This window comes from Camponotus vicinus, unplaced genomic scaffold (genome assembly GCF_025532165.1).
Source record: "Camponotus vicinus isolate PSW18456_S1 unplaced genomic scaffold, iyCamVici1.0 SCAF_5, whole genome shotgun sequence".
NCBI lineage: Eukaryota > Metazoa > Arthropoda > Insecta > Hymenoptera > Formicidae > Camponotus > Camponotus vicinus.
The window spans coordinates 4,893,845-4,907,500 of record NW_028141977.1 but is presented as its reverse complement, the minus strand read 5'-3'; positions in this window follow the sequence as shown (position 1 = coordinate 4,907,500).

Here is a 13,656-nt window from a genome sequence, read left to right as displayed (position 1 = left end):
AGGAATTATATAGTAATATAAAGAGAAAAAATGGCGCGCGCGAAGCTCGCGCAAAGTAGTGTTATAGTAAATTATATAATAGATGTTTCAATCTGTACATTTGATATCATGACGCTCTACTTTTATCTTGTATCATCATTTTTAATTTTATCTTTTGATGAAATGTTTTGATTCTTGACATCATTACTTTTGTGAAATGTCTGTTCTATGTAATTTATTTTAATTTAAAAATTGATATGACATCTTGTTGCATTAATGCTTTTTTGCAGTAATTGCAATTATATTGGTATTAGTTTGTGACTTATATGATTTTGTGCATATATCATTAAAAATGTATAATAAAAGAGAATAAATGACGCGCGCGAAGCGCGCGTTTTGCGTTGTTCTAGTATCATATATTTGAGATTTGCTATTATCTTTGTATTTAACATTTTGATCTATAGATGGCTCCAGATGCACCCATTCCATTACGTCTTCCTCTTCCGCAGACATATCAAAATTTAAAATTGCAGGTTTGTATGTTCGCAGAGTATACTCTTGAAGCATTTGTTCCTTTATTGTGTTTTCATTATTGGGAGAAACTGTTGTACGTCTTTCTTTCGCTTTAATATTTTGTTCATTTACGAGTCAGCGTTGTTATATGCAATTGGTATAGCATCCCGTCTCAATCGTACTTTTGTTGCGTTTGTAAATGATGTATCAGAGAAATGATCTTCACATAATCCCAATTTTCTAAGGGTATTATCAGACAGTTTATACAAATTAGTATTTCCTGTAACAGAAATATAACAAAATAAATGAAAATTACGATTACATGCATGTTTACTTGAAGTATATACTGGGTGTTCCATTTTAATTGTGCACCTCGATTAACATCACAGAAAGTCGTCGGATGAAAAAATGTTCTAAACAAAAGTTGTAGGATTCAGAGGGGGACATCTAACAATGACATTAGTTTGACCTTGAATGAAGGTACCAAGGTTATATGAAGTTCAACTTTGTTTTTTTAAGTGAAACTGTTTATTTTTTATTGCATATTCTTGTAGCTTATATCGAGAGCTTTTCAAAACACTATAATAAAGTATTTTTTTGTAAAATACTTTTCGAGTTATGAGGCTTGAAATTATTTTTTAATTTTATATAAATTATAAAGTATCTCGTAAAATATTTATTTTTCGATAATCTTAATCAATACTTTTATACTCAAAATAATGAGAGAAATCAATGGTGTAAAGAATATAAATAGTTAAAGAAAAATATGTAATTTGCAATTAACAATTACATATTACAAAAAATATGTGTTTTCTTTGCATCAATTGATTCCTCTCACTATTATGTGTATAAAAGTATTGAAGTAAGATCATTGAAAAATGAATATTTAACGAGATACTTTATAGTTTATGTAAAATTAAAAAATTATTTCAAGTCTCATAACTCGAAAAGTATTTAACAAAAAAATACTTTATTATAGTGTTTTGGAAAGTTCTCGAGATAAGCTACAAGAATATGCAATGAAAAATAGTTTCATTTAAAAAAAACAAAGTTAAACTTCATATGATCTTGGCATCTTCATTCAAGGTCAAACTAATATCACTATCAGATGTCCCTCTCTGAACCCTACAACTTTTGTTTAAAACATTTTTATCGATCAAACTTACTTTCTGAGGTATTTTGCTGTTCAAGTTAAAATAGAACACCCTGTATATGTACATTTATTATATTAATAATTATTAACAAGAAGATGGCAAGAACTGTCAAATAAGATACGTCATAGTTCACTCGAAGGGGAAGGGGAATAGAGTCTGTGAAAACTGTAAAAGAGTTTGAGTACATGGGCCTTAGTTTCTGAAAAATTTGCAATTCAAATTGAGCGTCCGCCCAACAATACGTTAAATACATTTAGCAATTAAGTTGAGCGAATTGACGTAGTTGTGTTGTCTCATTACAAGACTTATTAAACTACAACACGTATTAAACTTTTGCAACTGCGGTCGATGAGTTGGAATTCCCGCAGTATCAATTTTTTTTTTTTATAGTAATTAATATATTTTATAATGTATTTAATTTTACTTTATAGCTTTAATTTTTCTTTAATTGTTTTATAATAAAAATATTAACAATCAATATTACATATTAAAAAATAAATATGTACATATTAAAAAGTAACGAATTTGTTTTTTTCAAATTATTTATATAATTCAAATATTATTGTATAATGTTTCGGATGAAACTTTACATAAAAACATTGAAAATATACATAAGTTAGACATTACAAACATTTTAAAAAAGAGTTATTGCAAAGGGAGTGCCTTGTTTGACAACGTTGCGATTGATCACAGGCAATTATATCGACCTGTGTCTAAGGTAACCAGCAATCAAGCAATTAAAGGATTTTATAATTGGCTAATTAGTGACGTGGTCAATCGGGTGTCATCGCATTGCAAACACATTTCATATTGTGCATATTTGAGGGAAAACATAATTGATTAACATTGTAAAAAATTTCATGCTTAACTTGTTATAAAATGTTCAACGTAAAATTGTATACAATGTTAATCCAATTATGTCTTCCCGCGAATACATAATATGTATTTTACAGAACAAATATCTTTTAAAGTGTTCGTGATATGCAACTTATTTGTGCTTTAATGTTTGTATGTAAATTTAATCCGAATTGTACGTATTTTGCAATTCTTGATATCTTTTTGTAAGTATAATTATTGTAAGTATAGCAATTTTCACTGGCTTTTTCCACAGATGCTCATGAATTGTATCTTTTGATGTACGTAAGGAGCTATAATTAAGACAAGACATGACTTAAATAAAACATAAGATATAATTATTGCATAAAGACTTACCTGTATTGCGTATCCATATATTGCATCTTGAATCCTTTTGCATTGGGAATCTGAATAGCCGTTTTCCATGCGAAATTTTTCCATTCTTGCACGACTTATACATGCACTTATTATAATTTACGGGACACTGACTCGACATCGCATTGTGATGTGAAAAGAAATTAGAAAATTAAAAACGGAAAAAATACAGAACATAAAAATAAATAAAAAAATAAAAAAAGAAAGAAGAAAGAAATAAAGAAGAAGTAAAAGAAATATAAGAAATAAAAAAAGAAATAATAAAAGAAATACAACACGTGAAAGGAAATAAATAAATGAAAAGAATGAACTGACACGATAAAAGTACACGCGTACGCGCACGTGAAAATATTTTCAGTTAATCGTGTCAGATAAAAAGAATAGTAACACGTGTTGCAAAATAATATATTGCTAAAAGACTAATGTCGTAATAAGAAACACTAAATTAATCCAGAGCAATAATGCACCGATCGCGAAGCACCACAGAATCGAACGTTATTCACAAAGTTCGCCGCGCTGACTGTTTACTCTCGGTGATTGAATTGTCGAGATGCGCTTGTCGCGTTTCTTTTGTTTTGCGTCAACAAGTAGTGGGAAAATCACGGTACAACGCTCGTATGATTTATCGAAAACATTAAACGCGCTGCTTTAAAACTTAGTTCTTTAAATCATTAATCATTGTGTGTATATTAGAATATATATATATATATATATATATATATATATATATATATATAATATACATAACATTTTATATAATAATATACACAAAATAATACACACAAAATAATTTTAATATGTGTGTGTGTGTGTGTATATATTGTATGTGTATATATATATATATATATATATATATATATATATATACACATACAATATATACACAATACAATATATACAATATATACTATATAATTAACATTTATATGTAATATAAAATAATTTTAACATGTTTGTATGTATGTATGTATATATATATATATATATATATATATATATATATACATACATACATACATACAAACATGTTAAAATTATTTTACGCAAAAATATAATATTTTAAAATTTTAAAAATAAAATATTTTATGCGAAAAGTTATCCCGCGATCTTGCATGCGGCGAACGCGTACGTATGCTGCGTAGTACACGTGCTCTACGCAACACACGTGTACGTTCGCATTTGTGTGCGTGTGCTGCCGAGTCTCGTATCTGGCGTCATTACGTGAAACGTGGTGCGACGTGGTGCGACGTGCGATCTGGTGTGACGTGCGACCTGGTGCGACCTGCGACTTGGTGCGACGTGCGAAGTCTGTCGACCCAGAGCAACTTTGTGAGTATACATATAAATGTTAATTATATAGTTTATATCTCATATTATATATAATTATGTATAATTCTGTAAATTATTATAGGACGGATCTGAAACCTTCGTTATCTCGACGGCTCCGTCGGCGCCGATGGCCATGACGGCGACGCTGGCCACGACGGCCCCGACAGCGACGACGACGACGACGCCGATGACGGCGGTAACGTCGACCGCGACGGCGACGACGGCGACGGCAGCCTCAGCGGGGACGACCTCGGCTTTAATGGCCCCGACGGCTACGACAGCGGCAGCGGCCCCGACGGCGACCGAGCCGATTGTATTAACCGTAAGTATAAAAATTAATAAATTTTATGTTTAATTATTTAATTATGTTAAATTTTATACATCAATTCGACGGCCGCATTATGCATGTGCTAGCGGCCGACGAAGTATTCATACAAAAATTTGTTGAATGTTTTGCTGTCTCGCTTTTACGTATCCTTACGTAATGCATGGGAAAATATGTTTTTATATGTAATATTTATTTTTTGTTACAGACGGAAACGCTAAATTCAATAATACAAGCGGCCATTATCGCCGGGGTACAGCGAGGTAGCAGTCGTCGGGGAAGAGGTCGGGGAAGGGGACGAGGAAGAGGCAGAGGCAGTGACAGAGGCGGAGGCGGAGGTTGTGGAAGAGGAAGAGGTGGAGGAAGTGGCGGGATACAAATTTATTATAACATATATAAGTATCAAAATAAAAATGTTTTATACATAATATAAAATTAAAATATGTCACATAATATAAAGTTAAAATATGTACATGATATAAAGTCAAAATAAAAATATGTTTTATACATAATATAAAGTTATTAAGTATATTTATTAATAAATAAATCCTATTCTTCCCTAATTACGCGCAACGCAGTATGTTAAAAGCTTGACAGGTGAAAGAATAATTTATTTTGCAATAAAATCGTCGCTAACTCGTGTCTATCGCGCTTTGCGTAGCTATTTATAGTTGTAGTGAGACAAAGTCAGAACGACTGATTACACAGGTCTACAAGGTTTTGTTGTTGGGCAGCTGGGGGTATTTCCGAAGTAATTTTCTGCGTAGAATCCGAATCCGAGATCAGAATTGGCTCATCACGTCAGGATTTTGAGATATTTGAGGTTATATACTCGAAAAATGACTTTTTGAGCTACTTTTGAGGTTATGTACAGGACGCACAAAATTTTTTAGCTCTTTTCTTCTAATTGCATCATTAATACGCAGAAGATTACTTCGGAAATGACCCCCAGCTGCCCAACAACAATCATGACCCCATTTTTTGTAGACCTGTGTTATTGGTCCTTGTCTAACTCATTTCATTTGAGTCTAATTTTCGGTTTGGATAGTAGTACATTTGAGTAGTTCGGATACGAATCATATCATGGACATGAACCATATACTACGTCTGTTACCGAGCGTAACGACGTAGTTTATGTCCACTTTCTCAGGGGTCGCATCAGGACATGCGGCCGCTGAAGCGGGATGGCCTCTCTCAGGTTTCTCTCTGATATACAGGGTGACCCATTTTAACTTAGGCAGCCAAATAACTCGAAAAATAAGCAAGATAGAGAAAAATGTTTTAGACAAAAGTTGTATGGTTTCGAGGGGGCCATAAGATGGTATCATTGGTTTGACCTTGAAGAGTCATTTGAAGGTCACGTGAAGGTCACTTCAATTTTTTTAAATGGAATACCCTATATATTTTTGTACATTCTTGTAGCTTATTTCGAGAGCTTTCCAAAACACTATAATTAAGTACCTTTCCGTTAAGTACTTTTTGAGTTATGATGCTTGAAATAATTTCTTAATTTTACATAAACCGTAAAATATCTTGTAAAATATTCATTTTTCGATTATTCTTACCTTAATACTTTTATGTACAAAATAATGAGAGGAATCAATTGGTGTAAAGAAAACACATAGTTGTTTTTAAGAAAAAATATGGAATTGTTAATTGCAAATTACATATTTTTTCTTCGAAACAACTATGTGTTTTCTTTACACCAATTGATTCCTCTCATTATTTTGTACATAAAACTATTAAGGTAAGGTAATCGAAAAATGAATATTTTACAAGATATTTTACGGTTTATGTAAAATTAAGAAATTATTTCAAGCCTCATAACTCAAAAAGTACTTAACGAAAATGTACTTAATTATAGTGTTTTGGAAAGCTCTCGAGATGAGCTACAAGAATGTATAAAAATATATAGGATGTTCCATTTAAAAAAATTGAAGTGACCTTCACGTGACCTTCAAATGACTCTTCAAGGTCAAACCAATGATACCATCTTATGGCCCCCTCGAAACCATATAACTTTTGTCTAAAACATTTTTCTCTATCTTGCTTATTTTTCGAGTTATTTGGCTGCCTAAGTTAAAATGGGTCACCCTGTATACAGAGTGATTCAAAATAACCCTATTGTCCTTGAAATGACACATTCTTGAGTCAATTCTAAGACGATTTTTCCTTTGGCAAAATTTCGTCCGACGTTTAGTTTTTGAATTATTAAAGGAAGTAATTAACTTATGACGGGTCAGATACAAGAGGCAGGCAAGGGTGGCGCGATTCACCGTCAGACGCGAGTTACGGTAGGTTACGGTAGGTTACGGTAGGTTAAGATACTACCACTCATGCGGACCTCAGCGTCCTCGCGTACAGGGCACAAATGGAGCGTGGAGGAGAGGGAGAGGAAGTTGCTGGCCTCAGGAAAAAGGTCAGGGGGCTGCAGCTGGAGAAGGACAGGATGGAGAGGGAGGCGGAGCAAGCTGCCCAATATAGAAGGGAGGCGGACAGGACCATGTGAGAAAACGAGGAGCTTCGACGTAAAGTAGGGAGATTGGAGGAGGAGATCCGGGAGATCAAGGAGAGGCTCATCGAGGAAACGGACGGGGGGGACCGGCGGGCTAGGAGGGGTGGTAGGACTCACCCCTCGGCTCGCTTGTCTCCTCTCCCCTGCGCCTGTCCCATCCTGCCGGGGAGGGGGGCGCGGGCTTCCCCCACTGATGGGGGGCGTCCCGTGACTCCCCCTCCCTTGAGGGGGGGTGGGTGGGCTTGATACGAGCCTACACTTCATCCAGCAGATTGACGGAGCGGTCGAGAGGATTGTGGAGCGGGTGCTGGGGAGGATCAGCATCCGAGAGATGCTGGGACCCTTGATGATCCCACGGACCCCCGTCGCTAACATGTGGGCGGTGGGGGGCCTTCCCCCCCCGTTTAGGGGTGGGAGGATCTCCTTCACTGCCGCGGTCACCATCACGATCCCCGACGGTACGCCGAGGTACTGCGTAGGGCGAGGCAAGGCGTGGGCTCCGAAAAACTGAGGAGCCTGGGGATCGAGGACATGCGGGCCCGTCGTGGGATGACGGGCTCGTATGTCCTCGAGATCCCGGGCCCCACGAAAGAGGACAGGGAGTCCAAGGCGGAGGCCCTTGCCACGGAAATGTGGAGGATCTTCGCCGAGGACCCCTCTGTAAGAATAGTGAGACCAATGGCAGCGATCCGTATCCGGGGACTGGACGAGGCGGTAACGGTGGAAGAGGTGGTAGCCGCCATTGCGGACAGAGGCATCGCCAGGCCGGAAGAGATAAGGGTCTCTATCAAGACCCGCCAACGGGATGGGTGTGGCCTGGGTCCGCTGCCCGGTCAGAGCGGACGACCTAGCCTCAGCCACCCGCATCAGGATAGGGTGGACGACCGCCAAAGTGGAGCTGGCTGTGGCACGTCCCTCCCACTGCTTTAAGTGTTGGAGGGGGGGGCATGTCGCAGCCAGGTGCAGCGGTACCGAGGATAGGTCCCGCACCTGTTATAGATGCGGGACGGTGGGGCACATGGCCCCCTCGTGTCGGTCGGTCCCCCGCTGTTTGTCGTGCGCAGATGCGGGTAAAAGGGCGGATCATCGGATGGGAGGAGCTGGCTGCGGACAGCTCCCGGGACGGGCCTCGCCCACCCCCGCACCTCAGCGGCGACAGGGGCGACAGCAGCAGCGGCAGCAGCAGCAGCAGCGGCAGCGGCAGCAGCAGCATCAGCCGCAAGGAGCGCCGCAGCAGCCCCAGCCGGAGCCGCCACCGAAAGAGCGGAGGCTCCCTAGGAACGGGATAGGAGGGAAGGAGAGAGAAAAGGAGAAGGAGTTGACGGAGGAGAGGATGAAAATAGGGGACGCCCATGAATAAGGGTAAGCCAGCGCCCCTATCTATCTTGCAGGCCAACCTCAACCACGCCCGCCGTGCGCAGGATCTTTTCCTGCACACGATGGCGGAGCGTGGGTGTAGGTTGGGCGTGGTATCGGAGCCGTACGCGGCCCCTCCCAACCACCCGTCCTGGTTTCCGGGCGGGTGCTTGGGGGGGGCCGTCCCCCTGGTGGCCGTCGTGCGGAGGGACGACGAGGTGTCATCCCCCTGCGAGATGGGGATCAGGGGTCGGCACTTCGTGATGGTGTGGTGGGGGACCACTTGTGTTCTGGGAGTGTACCTCCCTCCCTCGCTGAGCCTGGCCCAGTTTGAGGCCGAGCTCGGCGAGATAGAGGAGGCTGTGAGGAGCGGCCTTCCCGGGCCGGTCCTCATGATGGGCGACTTCAACTCCAAATCTGGGAGTTGGGGCTGCCCATCCGAGGATCGGCGCGGGGAGGCGCTGCGGGACTGGGCAGGGTCACTTGGGTTGACCCTGCTCAATGTCGGGTCCGTTGCCACGTGCGTGAGGCCGTAGGGGAGGTCCATTGTCGATTTGACGTGGGCCTCCCCGGCGGCCTTGCGCATGGTGAGGGGATGGAGGGTGGCCGCCGAGACCCTATCGGATCACAGGTACATCGAGCTCAGTTTGGTCGCCCGACATCCGCCCACTGGACCGGACACTCGAGAGGAACGCAAGTGGTTCCTCACCAAGCTGAACCCGGACCTCCTGATGGCCTCGATGCAGGCCATGCTATGGGTCTGGGGGGAGGATTCCTTGACATGGGAGGGAAAAGGGGTGGAGGAGTTGGCATCGAGGCTTCCCGGTGGTCTCTGAGGAGCTTGTGACGCCTCGATACCAAGGGTAAGGAAAGGATACGGGAGGAGATCGGCGTACTGGTGGACCGAGGAGATTGCGAATCTTCGCGACGCCTCGGTCCGGGCCAGACGCCGACTTCAAAGAGGTATGCGAAGGAGGAACCGTAGCGAGGCCTGTATTGAGCAGGCGCGGGGGGAGTATCGGGAGGCCCGGCATTCCCTCGGCGCTGCCATCGGGAGGTCCAAGACTAGAGCCTGGGAGGAGCTGCTCGCCTCCCTGAATGAGGATCCGTGGGGGCGCTCGTATAGAATGGTCCTCAAAAAATTGAGGCCGCGGGCGCCTCCGACCACGGAGTCCCTGGCCCCTGGCTTCCTCGGGGGGGTGGTTGAGACTCTCTTCCCCGGGGGAGCCGGGGGCGCAGTGCCCTTCCCCCTTTCGGACCGTATGCCCGAATGGAGAGAGGGCTGGGAGATGACAGCGGAGGAGATGGAGGATGCCATCCGGAGGATGAAGCCGAATAAGGCTCCTGGTCCGGACGGCATCCCGGGCAAGATCTGGACCCTGGTCATGGGGGAGGTTGGCGGCTCTCTGAGGTATCTCTTCACGGGGTGCCTCAGGGAGGGGGTCTTCCCCTCCCTTTGGAAGGAGGCGAGACTAGTCCTCCTCCCGAAGGGAGGGAGGGACCCCGACGACCCATCGGTTTACCGACCTCTCTGTTTATTGGATGAGGTCGGTAAGCTGATGGAGCGTGTATTGGTGGGGCGTCTTAACGAGCCCCTGCAACAGGTTGCGGGGCTCAATAACCGCCAGTTGGGGTTCCGGGCGGGCCGGTCGACCATCGACGCTATCGATTGTCTGCGGGCCTGCTCGGACCGGATAGTCCAGCACGGGGGGGTGGCGTTGGCTGTGTCCTTGGACATAGCCAACGCGTTTAACACCCTCCCGTGGGTCAAAATAGGGGCGGGGTTACTGGCGCACGGGGTCCCGGGTTACCTGTCCAGGGTAATCCGGGACTATTTCATGGGGAGGAGCATCTCCTATCCCTGCGATGCCGAGGGGGTGTGCAGGCGGCGGCCCATCGTGCGCGGTGTTCCGCAGGGGTCTGTATTGGGCCCGTTACTGTGGAACATCGCGTACGATGAGGTGTTGGGGAAGATCCTCCCCTTCCGGCTGCCATGTCGTCTGTTATGCAGACGACACGTTGGTGGTGGCCGGGGGGAGGGACGCGATCGCGTTGGGCAATATCGCGGTGGCCGGGGTGGTCCGCGGTATAAAGACGTTAGGCCTGGAGATGGCCCCCCGGAAGACGGAGGCCGTCTTTTTTCACGACGGCTCCCGGGGGGCCCCCCCCAGGCTCACCTTCATGGTGGACGGGCACGACTCCAGGTGGGGACCCGGATGAAATATCTGGGTCTCCACCTGGACGGAAGGTGGACCTTCGAGGAGCACTTTGCCCAGCTGGCCCCCAGGATTGGGGGGGTGGCGGCCTCACTGGCGAGGCTGTTACGCAACTTGGGGGGGCCGGACGGCCGTGTCCGCAGGTTATATGTGGGCACGGTCGGATCGGTGGCCCTTTACGGGGCTCCGATCTGGGCGGATGCTGCCTCGGGGTCCAACAGGATCAGGGGCGTGCTGCGGGGGGTGCATCGTCCCATAATTTTGAGGGCTGCGCGCGCGTACCGCACGGTCGCGTATGCGGCGGCGGCGGTTTTGGCAGGCTCCCCCCCCCTGGAGCTCCTGGCACGTGGGCAAGCGACTGCATACTGGGGGGTCCGGGGGCCAAGAGGGCCATCGGTCGTAGAGCGGCGGAGTGGGTCATCGTGGACTAGCAACGGCAATTAGCCGGGCCGGCCCACGAGGGTCAAAATGTGGTGGAGGCCGTTCTCCCTGTATTCAGGGAGTGGATGGGGAGGACCTGGGGGCGCATCACCTTCCGGGTGGCGCAGGTGATGACCGGGCACGGTTGCTTCGGTTGTTACCTGTGCCGCATCGGGAGGGAAGCGACCCCCGGGTGCCACCACTGCGGTGGGGACCGGGACACGGCGCAGCACACTCTCGAGGTCTGTCCGGCATGGGAGGTGCAGCGCCGTGCCCTGGTTGCGGTGGTAGGGGAAGATCTCTCCCTCTGCGCCGTGATGCGGGCTATGGTGCGGGGGGAGGAGCAGTGGCGGGCAATGGCCTCTTTCTGTGAAGAGGTCATGCGGAGTAAGGAGGAGGCGGAGAGAAACCGGCGGATGATGCCCCCCCCGGCGGGGACGCGAGGAGAGGCGGCTGCAGCCAAGAGGACCCGGCGAGGGAGGAGGAGGCTTCCTGGGCCTCTGGCCCCCCGCGGGATGTGACCTGAGTGGGGGGAGGAGCCTCTTTTGAGGCTATTCTCCCCCCCTCACTGCAAAGAACGAGGAGGTAAGCGGGGCGTACATGGGGGGAGGTTTCTGGGGCTGCGGAAGGTCCTGTGACCTATTCGTGCGGCCCCCTCCTCCCCCCCGCCCCGCCCAGCAGTGGAAGAGGCCCCGTGTCTGGGGGCGAGGGGTGCCCGGGGGAGCGGGGGATCTCCTACCGGGACAGACCCCAGGAGGCGGAGCCGGGAGGTGGACGGGTGTCCTCCCTCCCGGCTACAACGAGGGAACGCGGTGGGGGGGTTGCGGAAGAATGCCGGTGGCGTACCCGTGGCCCCCCCGTGTCACCGCCGTGGAGGACACCCGCAGGGGTTTTAGCCGGTAAGAGTACGGCATAATCCCCTCTCCCTCCCCGGGGAGAGGGGATTATGCCGTACTCTTACCAGTATCCATGAGGATTTCCCCTGCGTACAAAAAAAAAGGTTAAGATACTAACAGCGCTGTCGAACGTGAACATGTGTTTGATTGAAACACCTACCATAACTTACCATAACCAAAAACTGTTTGTTGTCGCCGGCTAAATATCGTCGCGTTGTCGCGTTGTCGCGTCGTCGCGTCGTGTAATAACGCATGTGCGCGTGTGTTTCTTTAATCGAGTGGTTTTTAATTGCTAACAGTGATTATTCGACAGTGATTGATAGTGATTAGTGATAGAGTCATTGGTAAATTTCTCGTCCTATCGAGTGAGTGAATGAATGTGATTATGTTGAAGTTTATAAAAGAATACAGTTTATAAAAGAAAAAAACTTTCGATTAATTATTTAGTGTGGATCTCTGTCTGTTCGAGCTAGCTCGTTGTGAAAGAGCTTAGAGAACGCGGAGGCGAGTGAGACCAGAGGAATCGAATATGGAGACAGAATAATCAACGGAGCTTTTACGTTTTATATATAGCACGTCACAGTTTAATTTAATAATAAGTATTTACAACGAAAACTAAATAATAAATCACAATCTAAATCAGCGAGCAACTGATTTCACACTCCGCGAGCAACGGATCAGAAAATTCGTAAAATCGCGAGCAACGAGAATACGTGAACTTAGCAGCAGAACTTTTGAATAAAAGGCGACTCGACTTTTGAGACGGCGGTTTATATAGGCTCCTTCTTCGAGAAAGATCTGGATCCTTCCCGAGGGTAACGGACGTCCTATTATAGTTTTTATTTTTATGACTTGCCGTTTTGAACATTGTCAGAGGGCAAAATTGTTATCGCGGGCCTCTGCCAAGCAACTCGCGGTGGTCGTGATTGGGCGCCAGTGGCGTAGCGATGTGGCGCGATAGGCGCGAGGTGACGGCATGGATAGAGCTCGCGATTCGCCGGCAGTTTTGGCTCTCTATACGTCACCGACGCGCCAAAATATGATAGCTAGTAATGCGCAATTTCTTGCTTCGGCTTAATTCTCAACACTGTCCCTTAGAACGTGATATCTACGTTAAATTTGAATGAAAGTACGATCTATTGGAAAATTCATTTTTCAAGAAATTACAGCAATACATCGAACAAGGTAATAATAACTATTCTTTGGTGTTGTGTGAAAACAGATTTCGGGATGTCAAATAAACAGTGTTAGAGAAAATTCGCGAAAGAGAGGGATTTTTAGTGGGTAGGGAGTACCGAGTTGGTAATTCGACTTGTTACTCGAGTCCCACATAACTCACCGGACCGGCCGGTGAGTATGTATAAAATGCATTTTCCCCTCTCTCGTTAAAAAAAAAAACAATTTAAAAAATAATAATTAAACCGAAATGTAAATAATAATAAAAAGTAAATAATAATTGAAGTAACAGTAAAAATGACCAAGTGAGTGAGCAAATGAGAGAGAGAGTGAGGGAGGAAGGGAGAGAGAGAGAGAGAATGAGAATGTATGTATTCGCATGTGTGTGTGTCGTATGTAGCGATCAGTTGATCGCAGCAGGCGCCCCGCGTAAGCACCCGCGTCTGACGGTGAATCGCGCCACCCTTGCCTGCCTCTTGTATCCGACCCGTCATAAGTTAATTACTTCCTTTAATAATTCAAAATCTAAGTGTCGGGCGAAATTTTG